Below are 14,125 nucleotides of genomic sequence, written 5' to 3' on the forward strand. Positions count from 1 at the left end.
AATATACCCGTGAGTTACAGGCGTGGATTGGGTGCAACATGAGTAACAACTTAGTGGGTGTTACACTTACTGTAGGGCCCACCTTGATGATATGTTGTAGATCCACTCCATCCATTCGTTTTTATAGCCCATTTTACGATGTCGTCCCAAAAATTAAGCACATTCAAATCTCAAGTGGACCAAACCACATCAAACAGTGATTAATGAACACTTAACCATTAAATGATATGGATCTGCTTCATTTTTCTAGCGCAGTCCACCCAAGATTTGGATCTACTTAATTTTTAGAATAATATGCTTAAATGATCTGAAAAAATAGATGGACGGCCTGGATAAAATATATACAGCAAGGTGGACCCCATAGAGCCTGTGACAGGACTGGTTGGTGTACCACACAGGTTGTGTCGTGCGAAGACGAGTGCTAACACTCTTCGAGCTCTGAGTTGTATGACTGGATCAAAGGAGATCAAAGTTACATGGGCCACACAATGATGTATTTATTATATATCCACCCCGTTCGTCTATTTGGCAAGATCATTTTAGATCATGAGCCCAAAAATGAGTCATATCCAAAGCTCAAGTGGACCACAACACAAATAATAGTGGGGACAATGATTCTCACCATTAAAACGTTTGCAGGGCCCACCATAACATTTGTTTTCCATCTAATTTGTTCATAAGGTCACACATACCTAGATGAAGAGGAAAAACAAATATCATATTGATCCAAAACTTCTGTGACCCCAAAATGGTTTCAATGGTAGACGTTCAATCCCCCACTACGTTTTGCAATGTGGTCCACTTGATAATTGGATTTGCCTTATTTTCGGCTCAAGCCTTACGACGAGCTCGCCAAATGGGCAGCTGGTTTGGATATAACCAACTCGTGCATTGCGGGTCCCGAAATTGCATGCTTTGCCCCCTCGAATAAAGGGCCAACGAAGCTTCCAGTCTGTGATCCGGTAGGACGAGGATTTCCGAATTTCCTGCGCTGGAAACCTAGGTGGGGCCCACCGTGATGTTTGTGAGAAATCCACCCCGTCCATCCATTTTGTGAGCTCATTTTAGGACTTGAGACCAAAAGTGAGCATGTTCCAAGACTCAAGTGGACCGCACTAAAAGGAAAAGGTGGGTAGGGAAATTCCTACCGTTAAAACCTCCCTGGGATCGACAGTGATGTTTAAATGCCATCCATACCATTCATGACGTCAATCCTACTGGGATGAACTGAGAAGACAAATATTACCACGATTCAAAACTTTTATGGCCCCACAAATATTTCAACTGTGTACGTTCAATCCTCACATTTTTGGCCCACTTGAGCATTTGATCCGGCTCATTTTTGGTACCACGTCCTAAAATGAGCTCACAAAACGGATGGGCGGGGTGGATTTCTCACATACATCACGGTGGGCCCCACCTTAGTTTCCAACGCAAGAACTTCTTGCAAAAGGCTTTTGCAGGAAATTTGCACCCAAGGAATTAGGTGAGATGCGGATCCACAGAGGTGGGTCGGACCCTGACTGTGGGGCTCAGGGTGATGTATGTGTCTTAAATCCACACCATCCAACAGTTTTGAAAGATCATTTTAGGATATGATCCCAAAAATGAAGTAGATCCAAACCTTACGTGGGCCACACTACATGAAAAGATCTGGATGAAGAGACCACACAAATATCAGATTGATCTAAAACTTGTGGCCCACGATAAGTTTTTAATGGTCAATTACCATAGTTTCCTGTAGCCACATACATCACAGTGGCCCCCAAAGTTAGGCGTCCCACCCACCTCAGTGGATCCTGGGGACGCATCAGTAACGAGGTGCCTACTGACACTACTCTATGGGCCCCGCACAATATATCATGAAGATCCTTGATTTCCTGATTCTTTCTACATACCGATGCATGAGACTATCTAATTTTAGTGTCTTACTATATACTGCATGTGTTTTAGTCTTGAATTGCTTATTGCCTATTGGATGGTGCTGTATGGCCCCACCATGATGTGTGTTTTATCCACACTATCCATATATTTCCCAATAATTTTACGCTATCCATCTATTTTCCGCGCCATCCAAAACTTTTGTGGGCCCCAGGAAGTTTCTAGTGATGGAAATCCCTACTGTGTGTTCCACCTGAGATTTGGATAATTCTCATTTTTAGGACCATTACTTAAAATAATCTGGCAAAATGGATGGGCGGAATGGATATACAACACATGCACCAAGGTGGGCCCTAACAAGTATAAACATAATATTCTTTTACAGATAAAATATGTCAGGATGAAGAGGAAGACAACCTGATATAGGGTGGCGATACGGCCGGCCCACTCCCGATAATCAATTCGGGAGTAATCGAGAGGAGGGGGATAACCCGCTTAAAGGAGCACTTAGCAGGAGAGTATCGCAATGTTGTGGACTGCCTTAAGTACTCACAAGATGTGCGAGAAGAGATAAGGGTCATATTGAAGAAAAAATGTAAAGACAAAAGATGAACTACATACACGAGAGAAGGAGATTAGGGAGGAGTTGGGACGAACATCATATGTAGGTGACGAGTATGTAGTGGATGTCAATGACGATAATGATCCTGAATATAGATACGCAGTTCAAGAGTCCATACGGGATCAGTGGGAGGGGGATCGGAAAAGGAGGTGGGACACGAGTAAGCCTAGATTTGAGGGATCTATCCATGAGCATGGTAGGGGGAGTGGATCAGGTGGGATGTAACGTCTTGGATTTTCGCTGTTTTGGATTTCCAAAAATCCTTGAATTTTTTTATATAATTAACTTATATTATCACTTACTGACCATTAATACTTAATGTTAGTTTATACACGGATGGTTAGTAAAGAACTACACAAATTCAATAAATCAACCGTAGAAAGCCGATGAACCCGCCCGATCACTAAGTATCGAGTTTAGCCTCAGGATTTGTTTACATAGGGCCCAAATCTAACCGACCTATCACTAATTAAAAACAGCCCCTAGACCACAGTACATGCACCATACTCAACTTAGAAATGAAATGGATACATTTACAGGGACCCAGGGGGTCCCGCCGAGCAAAAACACAAACCCCAGGGAGTGGCCACTGCTGAAAGGCAGCGCACCGCCGAAGGCTCCAGAGGAGCACAGCGACATTGCCACAACAGCGGCGCGCCACCGCCGGCCCGACCATGTGGGTCTCTCACGTGCGGGGGTCCCCTCCACACGACCCTACACCCCTTGAAACTCCCTTTTACCCCTTTCCAACTAGTTTTCACTCCCCCAAAACCCTCTTAAACCCTCCTTCACTCTCAGATCTACTCGAAACCGAGTCAAATAAGGCCCGGATCTTGACTAATAGACCAAATCAACCCTGTTACTCTTTTAGCCTACAACCGATGGTTTAGAGCAATCATGACCAAATCTTCACTTTCACTAATTATAAATAGGCCACACTATGAACATAGTTAATCCAAACCCTAATCATTACCCACGAGAAATCTCGATACCCAATTCATTTCAGAAATGGCCCGATTTTTCGAACAAACTTTAAACTGCTCGTTAGTGGGCCACTAGTTCCAAAACTATAAAATAATGTCCGTCTCACTGGGCTTGACTATAAAATAATGTCCATCTTCACTTTCACTAATTATAAATAGGCCACACTATGAACATAGTTAATCCAAACCCTAATCATTGCCCACGAGAAATCTCAATACCCAATTCATTCCAGAAATGGCCCGATTTTTCGAACAAACTTTAAACTGCTCGTTAGTAGGCCACTAGTTCCAAAACTATAAAATAATGTTCGTCTCACTGGGCTTGACGTCCATTGCGGGTGGCGAACCAAGAAAGTGCCTAGAATGGCTCAACTTAGGCCAGAAGCTAAGTGCTTTCAATGAGCGAATCCCCTAGGCCAAAATTTGAAACTTAAGTGAAATAGACCTTTCACTCTTTCGTGAAGTTGTGGCTTTCCAACCGTTAGATCACAACCAAACTCAAGGCATGAGTTAATGATATTTCCATGCTCATATCCGTATAGCTGCGGCCCCGATCGACTATCGGTGACCGTTAAACAGACTTCTAATCATATCCGTTGATTGGCGCATCCAAATGGCGGGCCGATCATATCCATACATAGATCGTCATTAAGGTTAACTATCCTAAGGTGTATATCAACATGTACACCCCATAATGGGCCCTAGAGGTTAGAAACACTCTCCCATAGGGCTAGTATAATAAAAACTTAGCCCTTGGGGCCATTTGTGCAACATCTGACACTATATAAGGGCCTCTTTTGGGCACCCCATCTCCCCATACGAATTTGTATTTTTCAAAGGAAAGAAAGAGGAAGAGAAAGAAGAAGAGAAGAAGAGAGAGTAGGTGTGGGGGAGGCTTTAGTGCTTTCCTTTCATCGGTTTTCTCCAATCAAAGCTCTAGTATCGATCGTTTTCCTCCGCCGAATCCACCCCATTTACGATTGGAAGGTAAGAAATAAATCTTACTCCCCAACCTAGGTTTTTAAAGGATGAATGACATAAATCTTACCTAATTGTTTTTAAATTGATATAGGAATCATTTTCCCCAATTTTCTAATCCTAGAAGCGTCACGAGTCAAGCAGATCGTCATAAGGTGCGGACCATTATTTCTAGGTTTCTATTTATCGACCCTTGATGGTCTCAGTTAATGATTAGATGCTTATAGATGAATTTGTACGTGGTAACATGTAAATGTTTTGATTTATTTATAATATATGTTATTTGTTGAATATGGATGCCCACGTGTTTAATGAAATGATTGAATGGTGGAATGTATCACTTTTTCGATGCTCATGTGCTTGATTTAATACTCAAGTGATTGTATTATTTTATGCATGCTCACATGTTTGATTTAATGCCTTAGTGAACGTAGTATCCTATATATGTTTACATGTTCGATGAAATGCCTATGTGGTTGTATCGTTGAATCTATGTTGACAGCATGACGAATTGTTAAGTTTGTAGTGATGCTTAAGTTGCTTACAATGTTGGGTCGGTTGGTGAATCACTCAAATCAAGGGGTGGCCCGAGTTAGGGCGGTCACCCTAGGCTTGTTCGATCGACCCGGGTAGAATACAGACGACCGACAATAGTTAGACTACATGGGATGCTTGCACCCAATGCAAGTTGCGTCGTGGTTCTCCTAGGTCAAATCAAATTAGCCCACTACCCGACTGATCACGTATGTTCACAATGTATGACACGACCAAATGGAATCTAAGATACCCCATTCCCAATGGATGTGTCCATTTATAACCGTTAGTGCGATACGATCCCGCTAAGACTCATGAGTCGGGGATGGTGGTATAGAACACCGTGTCCGAGTTGTCAGCCTACGCTGGGGTGACGAGCTGCCCCGTAGTGACCAGTGAGCAACTAAGACTCATGAGTCGAGCATGGTGGTATGGGACACCGTGTCTGATCTGTTAGCCTATGCTGGGGTGACGAGCCTCCCCATAGTGACCAGTGAGCACTGATGGAGGTGATAGACCATTGTTCAAACGGCCCCCGTCAAATTACCCGGCCGATGGTTCTGTGCCAGAGTACCATTCAAACGATCTGGCGTGAATGGAATTGAGTGACGAGCCTTTTCCTTTGTATTGATTTAGTTTAATGTGATAAGCCCACACCTTTGTAACACCCTAGCCACTGTTCATCCGGGTTGCGGTCCAAGCGTGGGTTGTCATCCGGGTCCATGTGTGGGATCAGTCGGGCTTTGAAAATAGCGCCCTAGTCAGTCGGGGCAGCGTGTTGTGGGCTGTTACAACCTCGGAACTGAGTGATCATACTTGGTTTGAGTGACAACCCATATAGGGTTGATCCTCATACGTTTAGGTACTATATCGTATCTTTGAAATTATTGATTTGTGATATAAACGAGTGGTACCTAAATTTAGATCAAAGGACACTGGTAAGGAGCCACCACGTGCGGTAACAAGCCACGTAATTCGGATAAGACTCGTGATATAACGTCATTATCCTAGATTCGCCAATATGCTGGATGAATTGAACTTAATAATTACTCGGCTAACATGATCATTCACCGCATTGCATTAGCTTAAAATGTGGCGAACAGGCTTAGTTGTCGCGTGATGAGGAAGTGTTGTCATTTGCGAAACTGGTGGTCAGAGTCGCCTGTGAGGGAGTGTTGTTTGGAAAGGGCATGCATCATATCATATCTCCATATGCACATTTAACAAAAGTATTTAGGAAATGTTTGATTTCTTGTTTTATCATTACCTGCACTGATTGTGTCGATAGCATGTGTAACTTAAAACTAATGGAACTACTAAGTTAGCTACTCACTCCCACCTGGGACGGTGTTCTAAAATACCAATTAGGGATATCGTTGATGCAGGTACTAGTGAAACCTCAAACAGATAGGCTTATATCGGGTTGTGCCAACGCCGTCACGTTTTGGAGAATTGGGAGTAAACTGAAAGCTTTACACTAAAAATCTTGGGTATGTATATTGTAGCTTGTATAATCTCATTTTAGGCGATCATCACAATTGAAATTGTATCATTAACTCTTAGCCCCATATTTCTGAATCTATTGTCGTCTCTATCTCGCTTTGGATCCGCTAATTCGAATTGCGCTACTTTGATTATCTGTGTGAAATGAATTTGAATCTGAATAAGGACATGTGCGTTTTCATTTGGTTAACACCTGGGAACTCGGGATCGGAGTCTATATACTCGGGTGCCGATTTTCGGGGCGTTACATGGGAGCTCTAGGGGTGGTGAAAGGGAGGGTAGTAGGCGGGGAGGATTATGAGGCATGAGTAGGAGTAGTAGTATCCGGGTGCCGAATCTACCTTCAGATCCGAGGATGTACAAAGAGGCAAGAGGGACACAGAAAAAAAATTAAAGGACATATTTAGTGAAGAGGATGTGAGGAAGAAAGTTGGAAAGTCTATAGCGAAGCTTTTTATCTATGATCAAATACCCGTGAATGTCGCAGAAAGCCCGCACATCAAGAATATAATAAGTGCAGCGTGGGGGTGAGGGTGTGCAGTCGCCCACGCCCTTTGAGATCATGGAGAAGTATTTGGATGATAAATATGCAGAGATGAAGACATATGTAGATTCATATAAGTAGTCATGGGAGATGTACGATTGCACCGTCATGTGTGACAATTGGACCAGACCGATAAAGATTTCGGTCATAAATTTTATGGTCTATTGCAGAGGACGGGCGGCATTCCTAAAGTTTGTAGATGCGAGTAATAAGATTAAAGATTCGAACTACATTTACAAACTAATGCACAATGCCATGCAAGATGTTGGGAGGAGAAACATTGTGTAGTTTGTTACAGACAATAGGAGTGCATTTGTTAAGGCCGGGAAGCATATTCAGAACAAGTATCATGTGTATTGGACCTCCTACACAGCTCATTGCACCGATCTCATGCTGCAGGCAATCGAGGACAGGTCGTCGTTGAACATCGTTATTACTGACGCATGACTCATCACAAACTTTGTATATAAGTACATATGGTTATTAGCCGCGATGCGCGAGAGGTGTGGTGGAGATATAGTGTGCCGCGAGGCGACACGGTTCGCCACAAATTATATCGTCTTAAGTAGCCTCCTCAAACACAAATGGGGGTTACGCGAGCTTTTTGCCTCTCATGACTATGAAGAATGGAAAAAGAAGGTGAAGAAAGTAACTTGATGAATCGATGAGCTGGTGTTGACAAATACGTTCTGGGATCACGTGCGTAGTGTAATGGGTATTGTAGAGCCCATTTATGTGGTGTCGAGGATGGTGAACAATGAGACAAATCCATTGATGGGGTCGTTGTATCCATCCATATAGCTGATGAAAGAGGCCATCAAGGCTAGCTCTCAACGCATATAAGCAAGTGCATGCAATAATAGATGACCATTGGGAAAGGACGTTTTCTCACCCACTACATCAGGCCGGTAAGTACTCATATTAAAAAAAAATTCTATATGCAAGAATAAACAACAGTTGTACTGACGTGTAGATGTTAGTTTTTAGCAGATTCCCTAAATCCCAGATACCACTACAGTCAGAATCTCTACAAAGACAAATCATTAAAGAAGGTTGTACATGAAGTGCACAAACACTTATTCCCCGACTGTACAGGAAAGGCACCTTCGATAGTGAAGTAAATATGTTCCGCACTTACATTCTCCTTATCTTCATCTCAATCATTCCATACCCTGGTTGCTATATGCCATCAACAGATTGTTAGATTCTTCGACGCGGTTGGAATGCTTGGGTTCCCCCTACAGTGAGGTTAAGGAACAACGTGATGGCATGTGAGTTACTGCGGTAAATTGAAATTTCATATTATTTTGGAAAATCTAAAACTAATGAAAGAATTTTATGATACGCAGACGAATGGTAGTGCTTGCGCAGACAGTGTCCTCGTCATAAATGTGAAAGGAATTAGAGTACATTCGCCATCATCCACACAAATAAGCGCAATAAACTATGGTACGAGAGGCTTCAGAAGCTAGTGTATTATCACTACAATATGAAGTTACGAGAGAGGTTGCTTCATGCCAAATGAAGAAGAAAAGCGCAGGAAGACCCACTGGACCCGATGACGGTCGAACAGCATGCAAATGTTAAAGATGAGGACCTAGTTTACCAGTGAGTTAGGCCAGATGACTTGGATACATCAGATGGATGACTAGAGCTACATGTTGCGGCGGAAGCAGTGACACAAGGGATTGATGTTGTCGCACGTGTAGAGTAGCAAAGGTCCTCTAATGAGGCATTCGACCCATTGACGAGGAATCCAGGGAGCAGCCTGCGGCAACCACTATCACGCGGGACACGTGGCGGGGAGACATTGTTTGACACCAAGACTAAGTCAAAGAGTGATGCAGGGGGTGGGTCCGATGATAGTGATGACAATAATGGGCGTGATGATGACTCTGATGAAAGTAACGATGGTGGTGATGATGGCGACGGGGATGGTGGCAGCAACGGTGGGAGTAAGGATCAAAGGCCTCTTAGCCCTTTCACTAGGGAGGAGGATTTCAATCATGCCACGCAGGACCCTGCCCATGATTCTCGTCCAGGAGACCACAACCCCGTCTTATCTACAATAAGCCATATAAGCATCAAAGGCTAGTAAAGAAAAAGCAGACTAGGAAGCTTTTAGATTTTGAGGAGCTATTGGCAAAATGCATGAGGGACACAGGCGTTCGTGACAAGCGAGATGGCTCTAGATTTGGATCACGGACAAGGGAGGGGAGCTTGTGTTACAGGCCACAACATGGATATGGATCACAAACACAGGAGAGTAGCTAGAGTTATGTACCATAGTATAGGTATGGATATGGACCTAGTGGATACGCGATGAGTGACTCCAGTAGTTAAGGCACATCGTTTTTCAACTATGGTCAGGAGTTCACTTCTGCATATGTCCAAGGATGAGCAGTAGCATGGACATGGCCAGGAATATGGATACCAAGGAGCTTCATATGTGCCCTTCCCATATCCATATTAGCTACAGATTGTGACAATTACACAGTACCCACGGATGGGCGCATTGATTCAGTTCGAAGACGATGAATACCAGCGTTATGTCAAGGAATATCTTAACTGGTACCACTCTATTATGACATGGGCACAGTATTGTCGATTTGCAGAGGAGCGGTAGTATTCACAGCCCCGTCGAGATGGAGACAATGATTACGAGCTACCGCGCAACTCTGTGGGTCTAAGCCACAACTACTCCACATTATTGATATGTATATTTCTTAATTTTTACATCTTTTGCTTTTCAATGAATTGATTGTGTTTTCATACATGTCTTTGATACATTTATAAATGTCATGCATTCAATTTAAATATAGCTGCATTAGTTCGGTAAAACATCGCATATCTTAGGACCCAATACAAAGGAAACTTATTATGTGCAGTTGTGCACCTTTTTTTGAGATGTTACGATTTGAAAGTGTGTATTATGGTCTTTTTTAACAATCCCTAAAGTTTCATTGAAAAATTCAACCATTTTCCAATGTTTCACCATTTTTCCCAAAAAGTGCGATAAATTATGCGATACAAACAATATATCACATGCGATAACCAATATGTATCTATATCCTAAGGGTGCGATACATAGCGCGATACCGATATTTCGAACACTGGTTGGGACAATGCTGTTAGGAAATAGGTGGCACGTGGAGGGGGCTTAAAATCACTAGATTCTCCTTCGAGAAACCTACAAGGGGTTATCTTACTCACAAAATGAGGGATTTTTTGAATTGGATGCAGAAGAATGAGATGGTCAATCGGCCAATGGGAGACGTCAATTATATATTGTCCAATGAGCAAGCCTCAAATGTGAGATTAAGGCTCAATATTTTTTTTGGTTCCTCCAAAGTGGATTGAGAGATTCCCCCTCATTTCGCAATGGGGATTCCCAAGGCTGATTTACGACCACTGCACAGTTTTATTGGAGGTGGAGGAGGAAAATTGGAGCCCTTGTCATTTCTGGTTTGAGCTGTCATGGTTAAGTAGCTGGTTTCAAGGATTTGGTTAAAGACTGGTGGGCGTCATTCGTGGTGGAAGACCACCCGGGATTTGTGTTGTTACAAAAGTTGAGGCTGCTAAAGGACAAGATTATTCACTAGAAGAAATACGTGTAAGGGAACCGGGAGCTGCAGATGGGATCCAATCTCAATGGAACTCAGGCGCTTGATATCAAGGAATAGAGGATGGAGTTGTCAAAAGAAGAGGATGCGATGATGGATTCTTTATCTTTGAATTTAGACCAGTAGTCGCATTTTTCCTAACCATGGTTTTGCTCATAGACATGTGGCCCACGTGATGATTGCACTAGACTGATTTTTGTCCCTGGGCATGTTAACAGTGAGACCTGCATGTGAGTGGCCCAAAGCTCATACAAGTGTGATGTAGAACACCTCTTCACTTTCTCCTTGTGCAGATTGCCCTATCACTTCCCATCCATATCAAGTAAATCCCTCCCCCCTTTGGAAAGGAAAGAAAAGGCTTGAGAAATTAAACAAATGATTCCATCTTATTGGGAGAATGAAGAGCAGAGAAGCCAAACATGAGCGCAACAAATGCAAGTATGAGGTTTGTAGTACGCATCAGTTGTGGTTCACTTTGTATTGGATTCTTCATGATATGAATAGTCCGCCTACTTCATCAGATTCACTTGGTATGCTACAACTAGACTGAACTCAGAGCATTACCACACCCATTTCATAAACGTCGGCTCATTCATAGGACCGGTCTCATAATCCTTCTTTCCCAAGGCCACTTGGATTCCGAATCTATTCTCCATGTGGCCCGTGTGAGAGATCTGGGCCATTCATCATGGGAACCTTTCTATGCATGTTCTGTGGCTGAAAATCAGGCTGGTTGGGCATCCAAATTGGTTATGTCTATGCCAAATGCGTGCAGTTGGTTTCCTTTTTCACATAGACCACCTGACAACCATACCAGCCTGATTTTCAGGCCATGGAACATATGTGGTTAGACCCACCTAATGAATGAACCCAATGTTGAATATCTGTGGGGAGAATGGGATTCAAAATCCTAGTCCAGCGAGCAGCCTTCAGCCTTTACATCTCTTCTATTATCGAAATTGTCCTCAATGTAAACACCAATCCATGAAAATTGGGATGCCCCCATCAAGTTGCATTTCATAACTGCTTGGAGAGTTCCAAATATGAAGTTTGGGTTTGACAACTAGTGGTATTCATGAAGCACATCCAAACCACAAAAATGGCACATTTGAATGACAGTTGGCACCATTCATCTAGTGGACCAGATGCGCAATAGCCCCAAGATCATGGTGATCTGACCATCTTAGGAATCCAGCTAGTAGCCTGGAAATAGACAGCTTGAGAAAAATAACAATATAAAGCACTAGATATGATGTGTTTGCAATCAACTTGCTAATTGTGGCAACTCGTCCACTACATCGATGCCATCCATGCATATACGTCCAAATCATGGGCCCCACTGAAATGGAACGTAACCAAAACCACACCAACCAAATGATCCTCACCTTCCAATTGGTGGCCGTCAATTGGATGGTTAAAAAGCTAGGGTCAGCAGTTCAAATTTAACATGCAAAACCAAAGGGTTAGGATCATCCAAACCACGCAAATTACAGCTATGCTCCATACACAAAGGAGCCTACAATCTAGACAGTCTGGATTTGCATGCATGTATGCCGCGTCTCAGTGGGTAACCTAATGCATCCTGATGAGTTGTGGAAAATGCACGTTGTAGTCTACGCGAAATGGTAGAGCAAACAGTAAGAACAGTCTATATTCAATGTCCAAAAGTACACTTATCAAACAGAAAAGATAGTCTAATCACTGCCATTTTTTGCTTGGGACTCATCCATGCAATGGCCCACCAGCAAACTTGGTCCATGTGTACAGGGACTATGCATCATGATTATTACTATCATAATGGTAATCGAACTAAAATAGAGTAATTGGAATGCAATTTTAGTAACAATAGGAGTGAAAACAAGGAACAGTTTAAGAATACCAACCAAGTACTCCAAAATGAGCATTTTCATATCTTGGGCCGATAATTCATGATGGCAATAGATTGGGAAGGATGTTGCTCATAAAATTAGAGCTAGGTGGATGAAGTGGAGACGTGCCTCTAGAGTTTTATGTGATAACCATACACCAACCAAACTGAATGGGAGATTGTATAGGACAACTATAAGACCAGCCATGCTTTATGGGACAGAATGTTGACTAGTGAAAACATGTTCATACAACGAGTGTAGCAGAAATGAGGATGTTGAGATGGATGAGTTGCAAGACGACGAAGGATAGTACCAGAAATTAATGCATACAAGGGAACTTAGGAGTAGCACCAACAAGTAATAAGATGAGCTAAAGTTGATTAAGATGGTTTGGCCATGTGCAACGGAGACCAAGAACTGATCCAGTTAGGAGTGAGTGGTTTCCAGTTGAAGACTATAAAATAGCAAGGGGAAGGCCCAAAATGATGCAGGTGGAGTTAGTAAGAAAATACCTGGGGCTGTTTGAATGAAACTCCCGTGTAAGGGAGGTTTCCCGCAATTTTGTTGGTCACTCACCAAGTCAGCTTTTTAGCGCTTATTTCATTGAGAGAGATCAGATGACAGTTTGCAGAAATGCATCCAAACGAACAAACAAATGGGGTTTGGCTTAAAATTGTGTTTTGGTGTCAAGCGCCAGTATTGAGAGTACATTCAAATGGGCCTTGATGATCTATGGTGTAATATAGGATATGGTTATCAATAGAGAGGAATGACTGAATAAGAGGATGATTCGAAAAGGGATTTTATTGAAATTTAAATTTAAATATGAAAGAATTCATTTAAATTAGAAACCAAAGAAATAATCATTGTATAGATCTAAGTATGCATACCTCTAGTAAGCTGTTTGATTGTGTCCGACAGCACATCTTGACTCTCCTCTTCATTTCATTATTAGCTCTGAGTCCGAAAACCCTAACCACGTAACAGAGCATCAACGAAATTGCTCTCACGAGAGCATGGGATTAGCTTGAGAGGAGCGATGGTCATCGGATTCGACGGCATTGGAAGAAATCGACAGTTCGTATTTTGCGCCATTGATTGGACGGCTGGTGATCTCTCGAATCAGTGAAGAGTGAGACAGGTAGGGAGATGACAGGAGCTTTTGAAGGGAGAAGAAGGCTCTGAGAGAGCGGGAGGGCGAGCAGGTTAACTCCTAGCGCACTGATTGGAGAAATCTGCCGCTGTCTGAAACGACTTCGATGCTCTTGCTGGAGTCTTGGGGGAGAAGGACAGAGACATACTTTCTGTTGATGAACAACACGAGATCTACACCGTTCACCGTTCGCCGTTCATCGGTCGGGCCTTAATGACCTCGCTCAACGATTTGGATGTTCTGTTCATCAGGTAGGCCATTTGTTACCGATACAACGGATGGTTAAAAAGAACGTAGAGGCATCGGCGTTCAATGTTCACGTGTGGCCCAACTTGATTTTCCGGCATAGCTTTGCTGTGGACCGTCTGATCAAGGGCTTGGATCTTGGACATATGTCTCATGTGGGCAAGCGTTCACTAACGTGTTTGTTGGCCAA

The 14,125-nt window shown here is 42.9% G+C and overlaps 1 protein-coding gene across 2 annotated transcripts in view; it reads right to left on the bottom strand.

Moving 5' to 3' along the window:
• The window catches only part of LOC131246310 (ABC transporter B family member 4-like), a 62,925-nt gene extending 49,009 nt beyond the window's left edge, over window positions 1-13,916 (bottom strand). Inside the window, exon 1 of one of the 2 annotated variants that reach the window (XR_009171319.1) lies at window positions 13,427-13,916. The gene's annotated coding sequence lies outside the window, so the exon portion shown is untranslated. The remainder of the gene's footprint in view (window positions 1-13,426) is intronic. The other variant, XR_009171317.1, reaches the window with a different exon arrangement.
• Window positions 13,917-14,125: the final 209 nt, after the last annotated feature.

The sequence above is a fragment of the Magnolia sinica genome, chromosome 1, assembly GCF_029962835.1.
Source record: "Magnolia sinica isolate HGM2019 chromosome 1, MsV1, whole genome shotgun sequence".
NCBI lineage: Eukaryota > Viridiplantae > Streptophyta > Magnoliopsida > Magnoliales > Magnoliaceae > Magnolia > Magnolia sinica.